Source organism: Ambystoma mexicanum, chromosome 2p (assembly GCF_040938575.1).
Source record: "Ambystoma mexicanum isolate Mex_15411 chromosome 2p, UKY_AmexF1_1, whole genome shotgun sequence".
Classification (NCBI taxonomy): Eukaryota; Metazoa; Chordata; class Amphibia; order Caudata; family Ambystomatidae; genus Ambystoma; species Ambystoma mexicanum.
The window spans coordinates 46,160,629-46,176,533 of NC_090923.1; the positions used below are offsets into that span (position 1 = coordinate 46,160,629).

General features: G+C 48.5%; 1 protein-coding gene across 2 annotated transcripts in view; it reads right to left on the bottom strand.

The window, feature by feature from the left end:
- PDZRN3 (PDZ domain containing ring finger 3) overlaps nucleotides 1-15,905 on the bottom strand; it is a 785,994-nt gene that overhangs the window by 509,903 nt on the left and 260,186 nt on the right. The gene's annotated exons all lie outside the window — the stretch shown is intronic.

Below are 15,905 nucleotides of genomic sequence, written 5' to 3' on the forward strand. Positions count from 1 at the left end.
ACTTGACTGTGTCCAGGTGTTCACATCGACATCCTACGCTTCGGGACCCTCAAGGCTTTCCTAAAACAAGCGCTTGGCGCCCACTCTATCAGGTTTTAAGGATATATGACCTCTGAGTTGTTTTACATACTTGCCACATTATGCGCGAGCACAACCAGCTCATGTAGGCGGAGGACTGGGTCAACCTACATCCCGACTCTAAGCACTTAGAATTTATACTCAAACACAGAAGCACTAGACCAAATCTCACCCAATAATAGTTTTGGAAAAAAAAAAGAGTCTGTTCCAATGGGCACTAGAATAGAGCATTATGGATTCAAAAGGAACGTTTTCATAGTAGCAAAACGTTCTGCAGCTTTCCACACATCTGTATGTCAGTACTAAGGGGCGTGTGCTCCAGCATCCTGTGGCTGGAAAAGTTGACATAACTTACGACTGATTCACAAATCAATTTACTCGCGATTTAAAGAACACCTTACGCCTGAAGGACAGGTATATGTTTGGAATAAGGTTAGGCATGTGTGTCCAGTGCTTTAAGTGGGCAGGAGCTAGCCGCCCCCTCCCCCATACTAGCCCAATATACACCGAACCCCAGCAGGAATCCCATTTAGCCAAAGATCCGAGCATATTTAAAGGGCTGCTTGCAGGTTTTGTGCTTCAGATTAGGAAAAGGGAAAGATGTCTCTCCTTTTTTGCTTAACGAGATGAGCCCAGCAGGCAGCCATTTCATTCAAGGGAGCCATTTACTCCTGTATGTACTTGTAACCTGTGAAGCTTTCTATAATGCGCCCAGATACCATGCGCTATATAAATAAACAAAACAAGCAAACAAACAAAGAGCAGCGTGGTTAAAGGGCTGGAGGTGTCACACTTCAGATTAGGAAAAAAGGACAGATGTCTCTCCTTTTTTGTAATCAGAAGCACAGACATCTGCAGCCAGCCATTTAACCATGCACAGCTCTTTTGATAAATTGGCTGTCTGATGGTGGTTAGCCCTTCTCATTTAGGAACAAAAGGGGAGGGTGGGCACCCCGGCTCTCCTTCTGTTCCTTAGTGAGAGGAGCTAACACCCTACAGGCAGCCCTTTCACTCAAGGATTTGTTGCATCTCAGTCTTAAAACTCTAGCCCTTCCTAAGATAGTGGTAGGCAGACTGCAAAGACTATAGAATGCAGCTTCTAGATTGCTGCTGAAGTCCGGATGGAGAGAGCACATCCATCCAGCTCTGCAAGCTCTTCACTGGCTGCCGGGGGAGAAACAGATAGAGTTTAAGACACTTTGTATTGTGCATTGAGCCCTGTATAGCCGAACACTTGATTTCATAAGTGCCAAACTTTGCTGAAATTTCCCCGGGAGATGTCTGCTTTCTGACAACCTACAGTGTGTGCCACTATTTAGATGGCAAAAATAGGGGGGTGAGGAGGGCATTTGTTTTCGGTACAAGCAGATCAGCTGCGTAATTTGCTTCTGGTGGGTCTCGGTGGGAAGGAAAATCATCTAGATTTCTGACATAAATTGAAGAGGTTTCTGTTTCCACCCTGTACAGGAAGTCCTAGGAGGGATCCAGGGTTGCGGTTTTTGACTTCAGTGTCCTGGTTTAGGTCACTCTCTACCCACTGTTTCAGCGCCATGATATCTCTTGGTGAGGTGAATATATGTGCTTAAGTGCCATACCATACAATACCATACCATACCAATGAGCTCAATGGTTAAAGGGCTGTATAAGGACATCAGCGACCCCCGCAGGCAGCCCTTTGACCACGTGGCCCCTTGAATGAAATGGCTGCCTATTGGGTGTTAGCTCTTCCCTTTAAGAAACAAAAGAAGAGCTGAGGCGCACTGGTATCATATAGGGGTGGACTGGGAAGCAAAAGAGGCCCTGGAAATAAGTTTCAAAGTGTCAAAGTGACCCCATGCTACACATTTTCAGCAAGCCCAACCCTTTCCCTATGGGAACATTTGAAAATACCACACAAAAGAGGCCCAGGGTGCAGAGGCCTACTGGGAAATCTCCAGAGTTCCCTACGGGCCAGTCCACCCCTGGTGTTATACCACTGGAGTTTCTGGCTTCTCCTTTTGTTTCTTGATCAAAGGCTCCAACCCCCTTTCTCCGCACCCCCCCGCCTGCCACCCAAAGGCAGCCTGCAAACTGGCCTCGGAGACCGTGATGTGGAACAAAATGGAGGAGCTGGGTACCCCAAGGGTATAATACCAGTGCGCCCAGCACTCCTGCTTGGCTACCAGGCCACCAGACCCCGATAGGCGAGGGGGGGGGGCTCTAATTAGGGTCAGGATGGGTGGGACCCAGCCACCCGTACTTAGGCACCGCCCCCTAACTAAAGCCTCGCCCTTGATTCTGTGACCCACTTAAAGCACTGTGTGTGTGTCTGTCTGTGACCTATGCGGACGCTAAGTACTAGCAGAGAAGCATAACCAGGCCCGCCATGTGCTGAATTCCCCAAAAGTCCTGTCGATTCATGCACATTCCCTAATGAACGACCTTTGCTTAGACTCACATACAACTAAAAACTGCGCTGTTTAAATGCACGTGCGCAGAAAACGTGGAAAAGTGCACGGATTACTGTCATGATGGCAGCAAGTGTGTGCAAAGTACCACAACTCATGATAAACCTATTTGAAACAAACAGAAAAAGAGCTAAAAAATATTTTTTGGGTCAAATTCTACATATTTACCAGGCACAAGGCGCTATGGATGTATTGAAGTCCAGACTATACACGCACAGTCTATTTTTAATAAACTGGTTTGAAGCTAGGGTGACCAGATTTAAAAAGTAAAAAACCAGGACAGGCCAACAAACATAAAAGTAGGACTTACTCTTGAAAAGTCGCTGTCAAGGCACTACACTTCAGTAGCGTTTGGAGGAGAAGGGGGTTTCGGTGTTACTGTTCAAAGAAAAATATTATAATTAATTTAACTGACACTATATTAATTCATAAAATGCAGCATTTCCTCTTTGCGAGCTGTGGCTGCCAGCTATGAAGACCTACTACAAAAAACCGAGACCACTGCAGTTTCCAATGGGAACATAATCCTGAGAAAGGGGGACAGGGGGAAAAGGGGACAGTGCACCAAATACCGGGACAGTCCGGGCCAAACCGGAACATCTGGGCACCCTATTTGAAGCGGAAGTTCGGACAGGCTTTGGTCTGATTTGACATGACTTGTGCCGATCGTGAGTTAGTCCTTTTTTTATGACTCGTCCGCTTGCGCGTCTATTCCAAGCAGCCATTTACGGATGGGAAAGCCTGTTCTCATTACTTGTCGACCATTTTGCCTCACGTTCCTGCACTGAGTCTGCCTCCTAAAGCTGCTTCTGAATAAACATAGAAAGCTCTTGGCCAGAAGTCGCCAGGCTTTTCTTATGAATCCCTAACACTGTTTGCCCAAAGCACAGGCATTCTTTTTTCTTTCTGTGACGCCTAAGCCATGTTTGCACAGAGCTGTTCAGCACACGCTGTAAAAGCCACACACGTAGATATGCACTGGGCTGCATAAGGCCTAGTAAATGTCGAAGGGCTCAGTGCCCTAAGCACAGGACCTCAGCATCTCCGGAGGCCTGTGAGCTACCGGAAGTAAGGACATGAGCAGGCTTCACCTCACTGAGAATCTTAGCATCTCCGGAGGCCTGTGAGCTACCGGAAGTAAGGGCATGAGTAGGCTTGACCTCACTGAGAAACTCAGCATCTCCGGAGGACTGCGAGCCACCAGAAGTAAGGACATGAGCAGGCATGACCTCACTGAGGAACTCAGCATCTCAGGAGGCCTCCGAGCCACCAGAAGTAAGGGCATGAGCAGGCTTGACCTCACTGAGAAACTCAGCATCTCTGGAGGACTGGGAGCCACCGGAAGTAAGGACTTGAGCAGGCATGACCTCACTGAGAAACTCAACATCTCCAGAGGCCTGCAAGCCACCAGAAGTAAGGGCATGAGCAGGCTTGATCTCACTGAGAAACTCAGCATCTCTGGAGGCCTGCGATCCACCAGAAGTAAGGTCATGAGCAGGATTGACATCACTGAGAATCTTAGCATCTCCGGAGGCCTGTGAGCTACCGGAAGTAAGGACATGAGCAGGCTTGACCTCACTGAGAAACTCAGCATCTCCAGAGGACTGCGAGCCACCAGAAGTAAGGACATGAGCAGGCATGACCTCACTGAGGAACTCAGCATCTCCGGAGGCCTGCGAGCCACCAGAAGTAAGGGCATGAGCAGGCTTGAGCTCACTGAGAATCTTAGCATCTCCGGAGGCCTGTGAGCCACCAGAAGTAAGGACATGAGCAGGCTTGAATTCCTCCACCGGAACAAGAAGGAAATAACCAGAAGAAAGGCCCTCTCTGTCTATGCCTCCAGATTCTGGAACCTCCTCCCTGTCAACATCAGACTCGCCCCTTCGCTTCTACTGTTCAGAAAGGTGCTCAAGACCCTCCTCTTTCGGGAACAGGGCTCAAGTCGAGGGTACACACGCGGGTGGATGGAGTCCACCCACTTTTTTCAGAGGGTGGACTCATTCCCCCCCCAGCAAAAATGAGAAACAAGGGGTGTCTTCTTTGGGCTCGAACCATATTCACAGGGAGGACACTTCACCACGGCACTATATAACTTGATGAAAATGAACATACAACTAATGGTGATATGTCCCATTTCGGTACTGCATGTTCCAAGGAAAACATTGGTATTGGTTCTTGGAGTTTAAAACATGCACACCTCTCTTGGTTTTGTGTGTATGTTGATTTTATGAAAGGCAAATGCCATTTGTTCCATGCAATTTGGGTGGTTTTTCAGAGCCAATTCAATTAATTGTGCATATTTCACCTTGATATGCTCATTTCTGGCGACATCACATCCAATTGCGTTTGTTAATGAGTCCCCCAACTTCTTTTTTTAGGACTTGACCCCTGTTCAGGAATGGCTCCTCCCTAACAGCTAGGTCTGCACACCCTACACTCCCCACCCTACGAGTCTGGCTGATCTGTTCCCCACTATTTTCTCTCCTGGTTGCTTGTAGATCCCTTGCTGACAAATGGCCCACCTTCCCCCGTCGCTGTTACCTTCCCGCTCCTAGTTCTCTCGTTCAAACATGGTTGAATCCCTGTTATTTACCGCCAACTGAATAACAAAAAGGTGAAAATAATACAAAATACACCACATTTCTCTTTTCGGTGGGGAAAGTGGGAAAGTTCATTAAAAGACACCTTTTGACATGATTAGTTTTGGCTCTTCAGTAGTGTTTTAGCTTCATCTAGAGAGGCAATATTAATGCTATGGCTTGTGTGAAGAGAGGGGTGGCTTTTACAGCAGTGTCCCTAGGCTTTATCTACGCTACTAGTGCTGGATTTGGGCCGGACTTTCCCTAATCTGGGAAAACATGTCTCTTCCAATCCAGAAAAATCCATTGGTAGCCGTCAATTGGTTCAGTGGTTCAGTGTTTTAGGACTTTAAACAGTGCCAAAGGCAAGATTTGAACCCAGGTCATTAGGACCGGGGCAAGACACTTAGACACAGGAGAGCTTGAATGTCTTATCAGAAGATCAATTGTTAGGATTGTACTCTGCAGGAAGGACCTATTTAGACACATCTTTTTAGGTTTAAAAGGTGTGCACCTTTTACACTTTGCCAGCAACATTATAGGAGACATTGCTCTCTCTGGGATATTTTCAAGGTGCCCCTGATTAATCTTATGAGAGACACATGTTCATGGGGAAGGGAACAGTCCTCCCAAACTCTTCCCGTCGTTGGTGGGATCCCAGATTAAATAATATCCATTTTCATATCTGACGCCCACTCCACTTCCATGCCACGGGCCCAGCTCTCCATCTCCTCCCCCTGCCTGCTCATGGCAGGGCAAGCTGCTTAGCCCAAAGGTGACTGACTCAAAAGTGACTGGCTCTAAAGATAACGCTTATTAACCACCTTTTTCTCTATGGACCGGGCCCTAAAGTCTAAGAGTGAAATTCCCCCCACTCACATTTTTGTCAATCTCCAGGCCCAGTACGATAGTCGCTTGTCTGTCTCATCTCCTACCTCCCCCTCCCTGCATCCCCTCCTTATCATTGTCAAAAGCTCTTGCAGTATCTGAAATGTCGTCAGGCCTAGTACGATAGTTATGTTCACATTCTTAATGTCTCAAGGCCTTGTAAGGATGTCAGTGTATTTTACCTTGGTCCCTCCCTTGCCTTGAAGCTCTTTGAACACATGTGTGTAGGCGCTATACAAATTAACAATCAATATCATCTGCCCACCCCCTCAATCAATCACAAGCAACACATTTAAATAAGCACGATGTGCTTACAGTCTGCCCTCCACACCAACATGTGGTCTAGGGTATTAACGATAATATACACACAGGGTGGGCAGACATTTAGCCCAGTTACAAACACGTGCCTTTGGCAGGCTGTTTTACCAACCTCAAGATATATGCCAGGATCAGGCTAATCATTCTCATTTCAGACATATGCCAGTGACAAGCCGCTTAGTCCAGCATTCAGATATATGCCACTGACAGGCTGCTTAGCCCAACTACAGATATATGCCACTGACAAGCCCCTTAGTCCAGCATACAGATATATGCCACTGACAGGCTTCTTAGCCCAACTACAGATATATGCCACTGACAAGCCCCTTAGGACAGCAAACAGATATATGCCACCGACAGGCTGCTTAGCCTAACTGCAGATATATGCCACCGACAGGTTGCTTAGCCTAACTACAGATATATGCCACTGACAAGCCCCTTAGGACAGCATACAGATATATGCCACTGACAGGCTGCTTAGCCCAACTACAGATATATGCCACTGACAAGCCCCTTAGTCCAGCATGCAGATATATGCCACTGACAGGCTTCTTAGCCCAACTGCAGATCTATGCCACCGACAGGTTGCTTAGCCTAACTACAGATATATGCCACTGACAAGCCCCTTAGGACAGCATACAGATATATGCCACCGACAGGCTGCTTAGCCCAACTACAGATATATGCCACTGACAAGCCCCTTAGGACAGCATACAGATATATGCCACCAACAGGCTGCTTAGCCTAACTACAGATATATGCCACCGACAGGTTGCTTAGCCTAACTACAGATATATGCCACCGACAGGCTGCTTAACTGAACTACAGATATATGCCACTGACAGGCTGCTTAGCCCAACTACAGATATATGCCACTGACAAGCCCCGTAGTCCAGTATACAGATATATGCCACCGACAGGCTGCTTAGCCCAACTACAGATATATGCCACTGACAAGCCCCGTAGTCCAGTATACAGATATATGCCACCGACAGGCTGCTTAGCCCAACTACAGATATATGCCACTGACAAGCCCCTTAGGTCAGCATACAGATATATGCCACCGGCAGGCTGCTTAGCCTAACTACAGATATATGCCACCGACAGGTTGCTTAGCCTAACTACAGATATATGCCACTGAAAGGCTGCTTAGTCCAGCAGAGAGATATATGCCACCGACAGGCTGCTTAACTGAACTACAGATATATGCCACTGACAGGCTGCTTAGCCCAACTACAGATATATGCCACTGACAGGTTGCTTAGCCTAACTACAGATATATGCCACTGACAGGCTGCTTGATCCAGGATAGAGATATATGCCACCGACAGGCTGCCTAACTGAACTACAGATATATGCCACTGACAGGCTGCTTAGCCCAACTACAGATATATGCCACTGACAAGCCCCGTAGTCCAGTATACAGATATATGTCACCGACAGGCTGCTTAGCCCAACTACAGATATATGCCACTGACAAGCCCCGTAGTCCAGTATACAGATATATGCCACCGACAGGCTGCTTAGCCCAACTACAGATATATGCCACTGACAAGCCCCTTAGGTCAGCATACAGATATATGCCACCGGCAGGCTGCTTAGCCTAACTACAGATATATGCCACGGACAGGTTGCTTAGCCTAACTACAGATATATGCCACTGAAAGGCTTCTTAGTCCAGCAGAGAGATATATGCCACCGACAGGCTGCTTAACTGAACTACAGATATATGCCACTGACAGGCTTCTTAGCCCAACTACAGATATATGCCACTGACAGGCTGCTTAGCCCAACTACAGATATATGCCACCAACAGGCTGCTTAGCCAACTACAGATATATGCCACTGACAGGCTGCTTAGCCCAAATAAAGATATATGCCACTGACAAGCTGCTTAGTCCAGCTACAGATATATATGCCACTGACAGGCTGCTTAGCCTCTCTATAGCCATAGGCACAGAACAAGCTGCTAAATCCAGTGATAGATATATGCCACTGACAAGCTGCTTAGCTCAGCTACAGATACATGCCACGAACAGGCCGCTTAGCCCAGCTACATATGCATACCACTGACAGGCTGATTAGCACAGATACATGCCACTAACAGACCGCTTAGCCCAGCTACACATACATACAACTGACAGGCTGCTTAGTCCAGCTATGGATATATGCCACTGGTAGGCAGTTTAGACTAGCTACAGACACTTGCCAGCCATTGGCTGCTTAGCCCAGATACATGCCACTGACAGGCTGCTTAGCACAGGTACATATACATGCCACTGACAGGCTGCTTAGCCGAGCTTCAGAAACATGCCACTGACAGGCTGATTAGCCTAGCTTCAGAAACATGCCACTGACAGGCTGCTTAGCAGAGCTTCAGAAACATGCCACTGACAGGCTGATTAGCCGAGCTTCAGAAACATGCCAATGACAGGCTGATTATCACAGATTCATGCCATTAACAGGACTGGCCGCTTAGCCTAGCTACATATACATGCCACTGACAGGTTTCTTAGCACAGATACATGCCACTGACAGGCTGTTTAGACCAGCTATAAATAGATGCCACTGGTAGGCAGTTTAGACTAGCTACAGGCACTTGCCAGCCATTGGCTGCTTAGCCCAGATACATGCCACTGACAGGCTGCTTAGCACCGATATATGCCACTAACAGGCCGCTTAGCCCAGCTACAGAAACATGCCACTGACAGGATGCTTAGCACAGCTATGAAAATATATGCCACTGGTAGGCAGTTTAGACTAGCTACAGACACTTGCCAGCCATTGGCTGCTTAGCCCAGATACATGCCATTGACAGGTTCCTTAGTGCAGATACCGACATATCCCACAGCAAGGTGCCCTCCCAGCTACAGAAACATGCCACAGCCAGGAAGCTTAGCCCAGCCGATTTGGGAAAGAGGAGGAGGCCTGTGCATATGTATGCGTTCCATTCAGCAAACCCAAAACGGTTGCCTTTGTTGGCCCAAAACTCGCTCCTGGTGTTAATGGTTGCCTGGTTCACCAGCATACACGCGCACTGCCTATCTTGCACTGCCTATCTTGCACTGCCTATCTTGCACTGCCTATCTTGTACTGCCTATCTTGCACTGCCTATCTTGTACGACTAGGACACAGTCTGCTGTAACAATGGACACCCATTTCGGTCTCAAGCTCTGTTTTTTCTTTCATGCAGACCTGTCAGAATCCTGCCATGTATTTTTCCTTCCCACTCTTATGCTAAAAGGGAGCTCTATTCAACTACAAACCCTAATTTGAACCCGCCCATATGTTTATTAACCCCCCACTCCAGCCCTCCTCCCACTCCAAGACGCCCGAGCCAGGTTTTTGCGATGGCCCCCTGAATATGTATCAGAGCAATGTACATATACAGGCATGTCAATGGACATTATTTAAAGATCTTGCCGGTACTTCTGCAAACCAGACAGGATTGTACCGTTCCCTGGCTGCCCACTGGCTGCCCAAACACTGGCCTAGGTTTGCCCTGCTTTCGTCCCGCCACCCCCTCTGACCCGCGTGCTGTACCTGATCTGCCCCAATGCAGTGGTAATCAGCTGCCGGGCAATCAAGACACCCAAACACTCCCCCAAGACCCTGCGAACCCTGTTACCAGCCTTGTATGTTCCTGTTCTTTAAAAGAAATGCGTGGGTCTTTGGGGTTCAGAGGGCAGCCTCTCCTGCCTCGTGAAAGGGGGGGTCCCTGTCCTTGCTTTCGTTAAGATGTCGCAACTGATAAGAAAGGAAAGGCTGAGCTGCACATGTAGACGAGTTGCGTTACCTTTCACCCCACCAACCCCCCGCCCCCTCCCCCTCCTAAACACCCTCACTCTGACATCTCCCGATGTTCGTGCTGGGATTGGCTGACTTCACACTCTTGCTCAACGGGTCTTCCACTCCAGAATGAGGTCACGTGTTCATAACACGCTTGTTTTGGCAAGGCCCGCAACAGGAGGGTGCATTCTGTGGTGCACGGGCGAGTAAGCACACAAAACCGGCTTTTCAATACAACACAATCTCCATTCCATGTGAGGCCTCGTTGTGTTCTTAACAAGCAATCGAACAGACAAAGGGCCCCCTCACGAAGCCGAAGAGACACCACACGTGGCCGCGTGGCGTTGCAGCGCATGAGGAAACTGTGGGGCAACGCTCTGTCCCAAGCACACACGATGCACAACAGGATGTTGAGGACAGAGAAGGGGCGGGCCTTATGGGGACAGCTTAGTAGCATGCCTGCGGGGGCAAAAGATGGAAAGACACACAGCTCAAGGAATTAAATAAATACATACATTTCCATCTCAACGTTTGGTCAATGATATGCAAGATTACGATTATTTTAAAAAGAAAAGAAAACATGATGACGTGGCCTAGTGCCTTAGTGGCTACACTGTGAACTTGGGGAAAACATGAGATTTGAGTTTTAATCCTCATTTGGCTCAGCTGTGTGATCTAGGACAAATAACCAAACTTTCAGCACCGTCCATTCTTTCTCTTAAAAATGCACTCTGTGGTGATTGGCCAGCTGACTGTCCGGCAAGGACAGCCACCCTGCTGGGCGAGTGACAGCTAGGCTGGAATGAATCAGAGAGAACTGAATAAAAGGCAAGTCTTTTGGCTTGGAAGGCAGAGTCGACCACTGGAAGAAGGAACTGAAGAAGAGCTTGAAGAGGACGCCTACTGCAACTCCTGGACCGTTTGCCAGTGAAGCCCTGCTGCTGTGCTGAAACTCCAAATTCGTATCGACAGAGAAGCCACTGCAAGGACGACTTCTCCCCTAGAGTTGGTGGGACCAATCAACTCCAAAGTAAGCCACCTGGACATCCATTTCGGAGCTGGTTGAATTTCCACAGAGTTGCTGCTGGAAACCGTATAGCCATGGAGAGGAACACCAGTTTGTGTGCGTTGCTTTTAAGGTGGCCAAGAGCTTTGGCAAGATCCTCTGGACTACCAGTAAGCAGGACTGGCTGAACCTGAGCCCCTTCAACAGTGCGGGACCCCAGAAGGAAGGAAAGTCCATCTCAACAGCCAGGAACCACAGTGGTGCTATTTGCAGTAGACGCAAGGAGCTGAAACACTGAACAGCCACTGAATTTGAAGTTTTCCAGTTGCAAGTTTTGACCGTCCCAGTGCAGTGCAGGAGTCCCCCGACATCCTCTGTCTTGTCCCCATGACTGAGGCCCAGGAACATTGAGATCTGCAGAGCTGCACAGGAACAGGAATCTCATCAGCTGCATCTTTTCTTCATTTTAAATGGTACTGTAAAGTCTAAGAGAACTTGCATCTTGCTGTAGAGTTGCTGCACCTTCTACTACTCACAAGAATAACAGCTTGTGGCCCTGCATTGATTCATCTTTTTCTTCAAAGACTTCTGAAACATTGTGCAAAGACTTTTCTTACTTATCTGCAAAGAAGTGATTCAGCCTAAGGACTTTGGCCCCTAGACTTTGGCTTAGCCTGTTCCACTGAATGACTCTTATTGGGGGATCTGAAAGTATTTGCCTGCTTAAGAATAGTTGTGGTCTCTTGTATGTACTAATAACCTTTCCCTTTGACTTGCTCTTAAATAATTCTGAATGCCAAGAGTAATACATTAATGTCCAGAGAACCCTAGCTATTGAGGTCACCTGTGGGTGTAGGCCCTGCTGTATGCCATCCCAAAGGGTTATTTACTGATTTGGAAATTAAGAGAGTATATAGTTTTGAAGTATATTTGTGTGGTGTTTTCCTGTGCTCCCTTCTGAAGAAGGCTTACATTAACTGACTGGAATAAATTACTAATTGTTTTATCAAGAAACCCTGTGTGTAAGTGTTTGCTTGACTACTTATCACTGTGAACCTCTGGGTAACTCCCCTACAGCTCACATCCACCCCGCTTGAGATAAGCCTGACTACTCGTCCACACTACCAACCTGTGTAGTACAGACTTATACCAAAGGTTGGGTTGCTATTGCCAGGAGGTCAGGGTTGTTGTAGGGCACCCAAAGGATACGGCATACAATTTTGCCTAACACAAGTTCTTGCGGAATCCTTGGTTTCACTTAATTGTGGTATTTTGGGGCCTCAACACACGTGTTCGCATCCACATTGGTAAGTGGGTCAGTGTACCACCCACACACCTGCCACATTCACTCACATAATGAATGGGTCCCCTGATAAAAGGAGGTGCAGTTTTCAGTTCTCAGGCGCACTCCCACACAAGACCATGTGGTCGGCGAATGTTGACGATAAATATCTCCTCTGTACTGGCACCAATGGGGCCGTTAGGACCCCCATTTTAACACGTACATAAATTACACATCTCACAGGACCAAGCTTTTCAAGCGTTCTTCCAACTTCAAAGTGAGATGAAAATTCGTGCACAGAATGTGCACATCATGTGGGCCATAAATCTTAAGTAGTGACTGTAAAAACCATTCCACGGCCTAGGCACCCAATGCATTCAAAATCCTTATAGATGCCCATGTTATGTTATGCAGCATTTGTATAGTGCTTAAGTGGCAGTGGTGTGGCCTTGAAGCGCCAAGGCATTCTGGGACAGTGCTGCATAACACAGTCAAGGAAAGCAATGCCTCATATGGAAAGCATCATTGACAACGCATAATCAACATTCGGATTACCAATAATGCATTGCGTGCCTTGATGGGGCGTGGGTGTGTGTATTGCCTGTATGCAGGTCACGTTGATTCGATGGGGGAGGAGCTGGGGCAAGGCGCATGTGTCTCGGAGAGATGTGTTTTGAGCGTGGGCCAGAATAGAAGGCTTTCATAGCTGATACTTGGTGCATTCCGAAGATGGGGCTGTTTCCAGAGAAGGGCCTGGGGGTTTTGGGACTTTCAAGGTTTTGTACCCACTTAATTCCTAGCGATGATGCTCCCCCGCCCCTCAATATTCCCCGGTTTCTGCCAAGTGTTTGGGCCACTGATGGTGAACTGTTTAGTGACAGCGGCGGCCATTTTGAAGATCACTTAGGAGGCACGTGGGCCGCAAAGCATTGTTTTTCTGGTGCATTGAAAAAAGTGAAGCATCTAAGGCTGGGATGGCATTTTGGCATGCCTTAAGAGTTCATGCATGTGTGCGATGGGTTATGACATGATGTGGCATTTATCATATGCTCGTACACAAGTGTTTCTAGGTGCTACAAGACAATGAGGGGAAAATAAGGAAGGACAAAATAGCGTTCTTACTAGACCATGTGTCATTCAGATTGCGTAAGTGCAGGCAAGAGGGAAGGGGAGAAGGGCCAGGGGGAGTGGAAGAGGGAAGTGCAGGTAACTTAGTAAGTGCTGCCGGAGGGTGGCTCATAAGTGCAGAGAAAAGGGACTGTAGGGCTGCAGATACAGACCCTTAAGTGCTGGGGAGCCCGGAGGCAGTGCAAGGGCAACTGGACATGCAGGAGCCTGTGCCCGAGTTCAGAGGGTGACCAGGTGACCAGTGAGCGGAGCAGTCAAGTGCATCAGCAGGGGAGAGAGAAGGGAAAAAGCGGAAGCGAAAAGGAAGGTCTTGAGTTGCTCCTGGAACTGGAGGTGGTTCTGCTCACGTGTGAGAGAGGCAGGGAGGCTGCTCCAGAGGGAGGCCCCGGCCGAGCAGACAGATCAGGGTTGAGCTCTTTTCCTGTCGAGTCGGTGCACACTGCAGACTTACGAAAGTTCATAATACACATGGGGAGGAGTAGCTGTGGGCGGAATGGACCGTTCCTGCTCGGGGGCCCCACACTCTCTAGACCTTCTCTCCATTCATCCAAGGCCCCACAGTGAGTGTTGTGACCCTACTGTTCTGCGGACGTGGCCAGGAAAGTTATGATTAATTGATCTTTTAGGGATTATTTTACGAGTTGTACATATTTGCTAAATTTCAGTGTTGGCCTTTTTGGGGTGGGGGAGGGTTGGGCACTAATTTAATGAAAACCGCCTCCATCCTGTGTCAGAGCAGAGAGGTAATCATCTCAATAGGGTGCTGATATTAAATGCACCCCGCAGCGGGCGCATTTAATAACAATAGGGCGCCAGCCACGCCTTCTCCCTTTACGCCAGCTCGGACGGGCCCTTGGAAAACTCCCCCAAGCTGGCATGGCGGAGTTCAAATGGCGCCCCAGGAAGACCAGTTCTGCTTATTTCCTTTTCTCACCTCACCTGATGTGTGGGAGTCATGCATAGACCAAACCTGACCGCAGAATTCGGACTTGTGTGATCCGCATCTCCACCTCATATAGCGCCTACCGCTGAGCCATGCCATAAAAATCATCACCTTGAACCAGGGTGACTTCACGCTTTTCCCGGGACTGTCTGGGGAGTGGGACCTCTGTCCCCCTGTCCGGAAAGATATTTTTTTGTTTTAAAAACGCCATCCTGGTTTTGGGGAAAGGAAGAGTGACAGTCTTGTTTTTTTTTTATCACTAACATTCATGAACTAAATAAACATTATTGGATGTTAACAATCTTGTCATTTTTGGATGTGCTCGGACCCCCAAACTTCTCATCATTGTACACATATAACATTACAATAGATAATTAAATTCGCGTGCTTTTATCAACAAAGCCACACAATTGTTATGCAGATACTGTGGGAATGGGTGGTGGGGGCCGGGGGATCGACTATAGGGAGAGGCAGAGGGGGGAGTGGGCTAGTCCTTCTTTTATGTTGTTGGCCGTCTGGATATGCTGGCGCCCCTCCCTTGAAGGCCGCAGGGAGACTGTGTATCCAGCTAAGAGAGAGGCTTTGCGGGCGTCACGGGGCACCTCCTTATCGCCTCGGTGATCTCTGGCAGGCGAGGCGGCCGGGCCACCCTCCCCGTGGACTCGTGCCGCTGGCATTCTATCCATAGAGGAGCGCGCCCAGCTGGGACCTGCCCCTCAGGATTCTCAGTGCCTGGCCTCTTCCTTCGCCCCTTTTTGTCTGATGCCAACTCCCACTGTGGGCGTGCGGTGCAGCCGGTAGGTGCATACCGCGGCCGAGCCTGAGCACCGTCTAAAAGGGCCTTTTCACGGAGCTGGACAAAGGGGGCACTTTCCCGGGTCGGAGCAGGAAATCTATAAACACGCAGAACGCGCCTGGCTGTTTATTTTTTCGAGGCTGGGACGAAACACAGGGTTTCTTGTGCTCGCTCCAACGATTTATCAAAAAAGGCAACTTACGCCTTAAAATAATACTTGTAAAATTGGCAGGAATGCGCGGCCGTCTGGTGAAATGAGAGCAGCAGCGTCCCAGCAAATGGCACCCCTGCGCGCTGTGGAGGGGCAGAACCCGTGCAAGGGGCATGCTGCTTCTATTATATTGCAAGCCCTGCTGCTAGCGTGCTGCAGGGCACGGAAACTGTCGGTAACAGAACAAGCGCCTCATATAGCGCAAGGTGAGTCTTCTAAGCACTTGGCCTAGTGCTCTTAACTGGCTTTACAGCATGGAGACTTTCAGTAACAGAACAAACACCTCATATAGCGCAAGGCGAGTCTTCTGGGCACTTGGCCTAGTGCTCTTAACTGTCTGCACAGGCATTACTCTGCAAAAGTGGCATGTTGTGGGACACTGCTTGCAATGAACCCCATATTCTCGGGTACCGCTAGGAGCAGGATATGTGGCATGGACG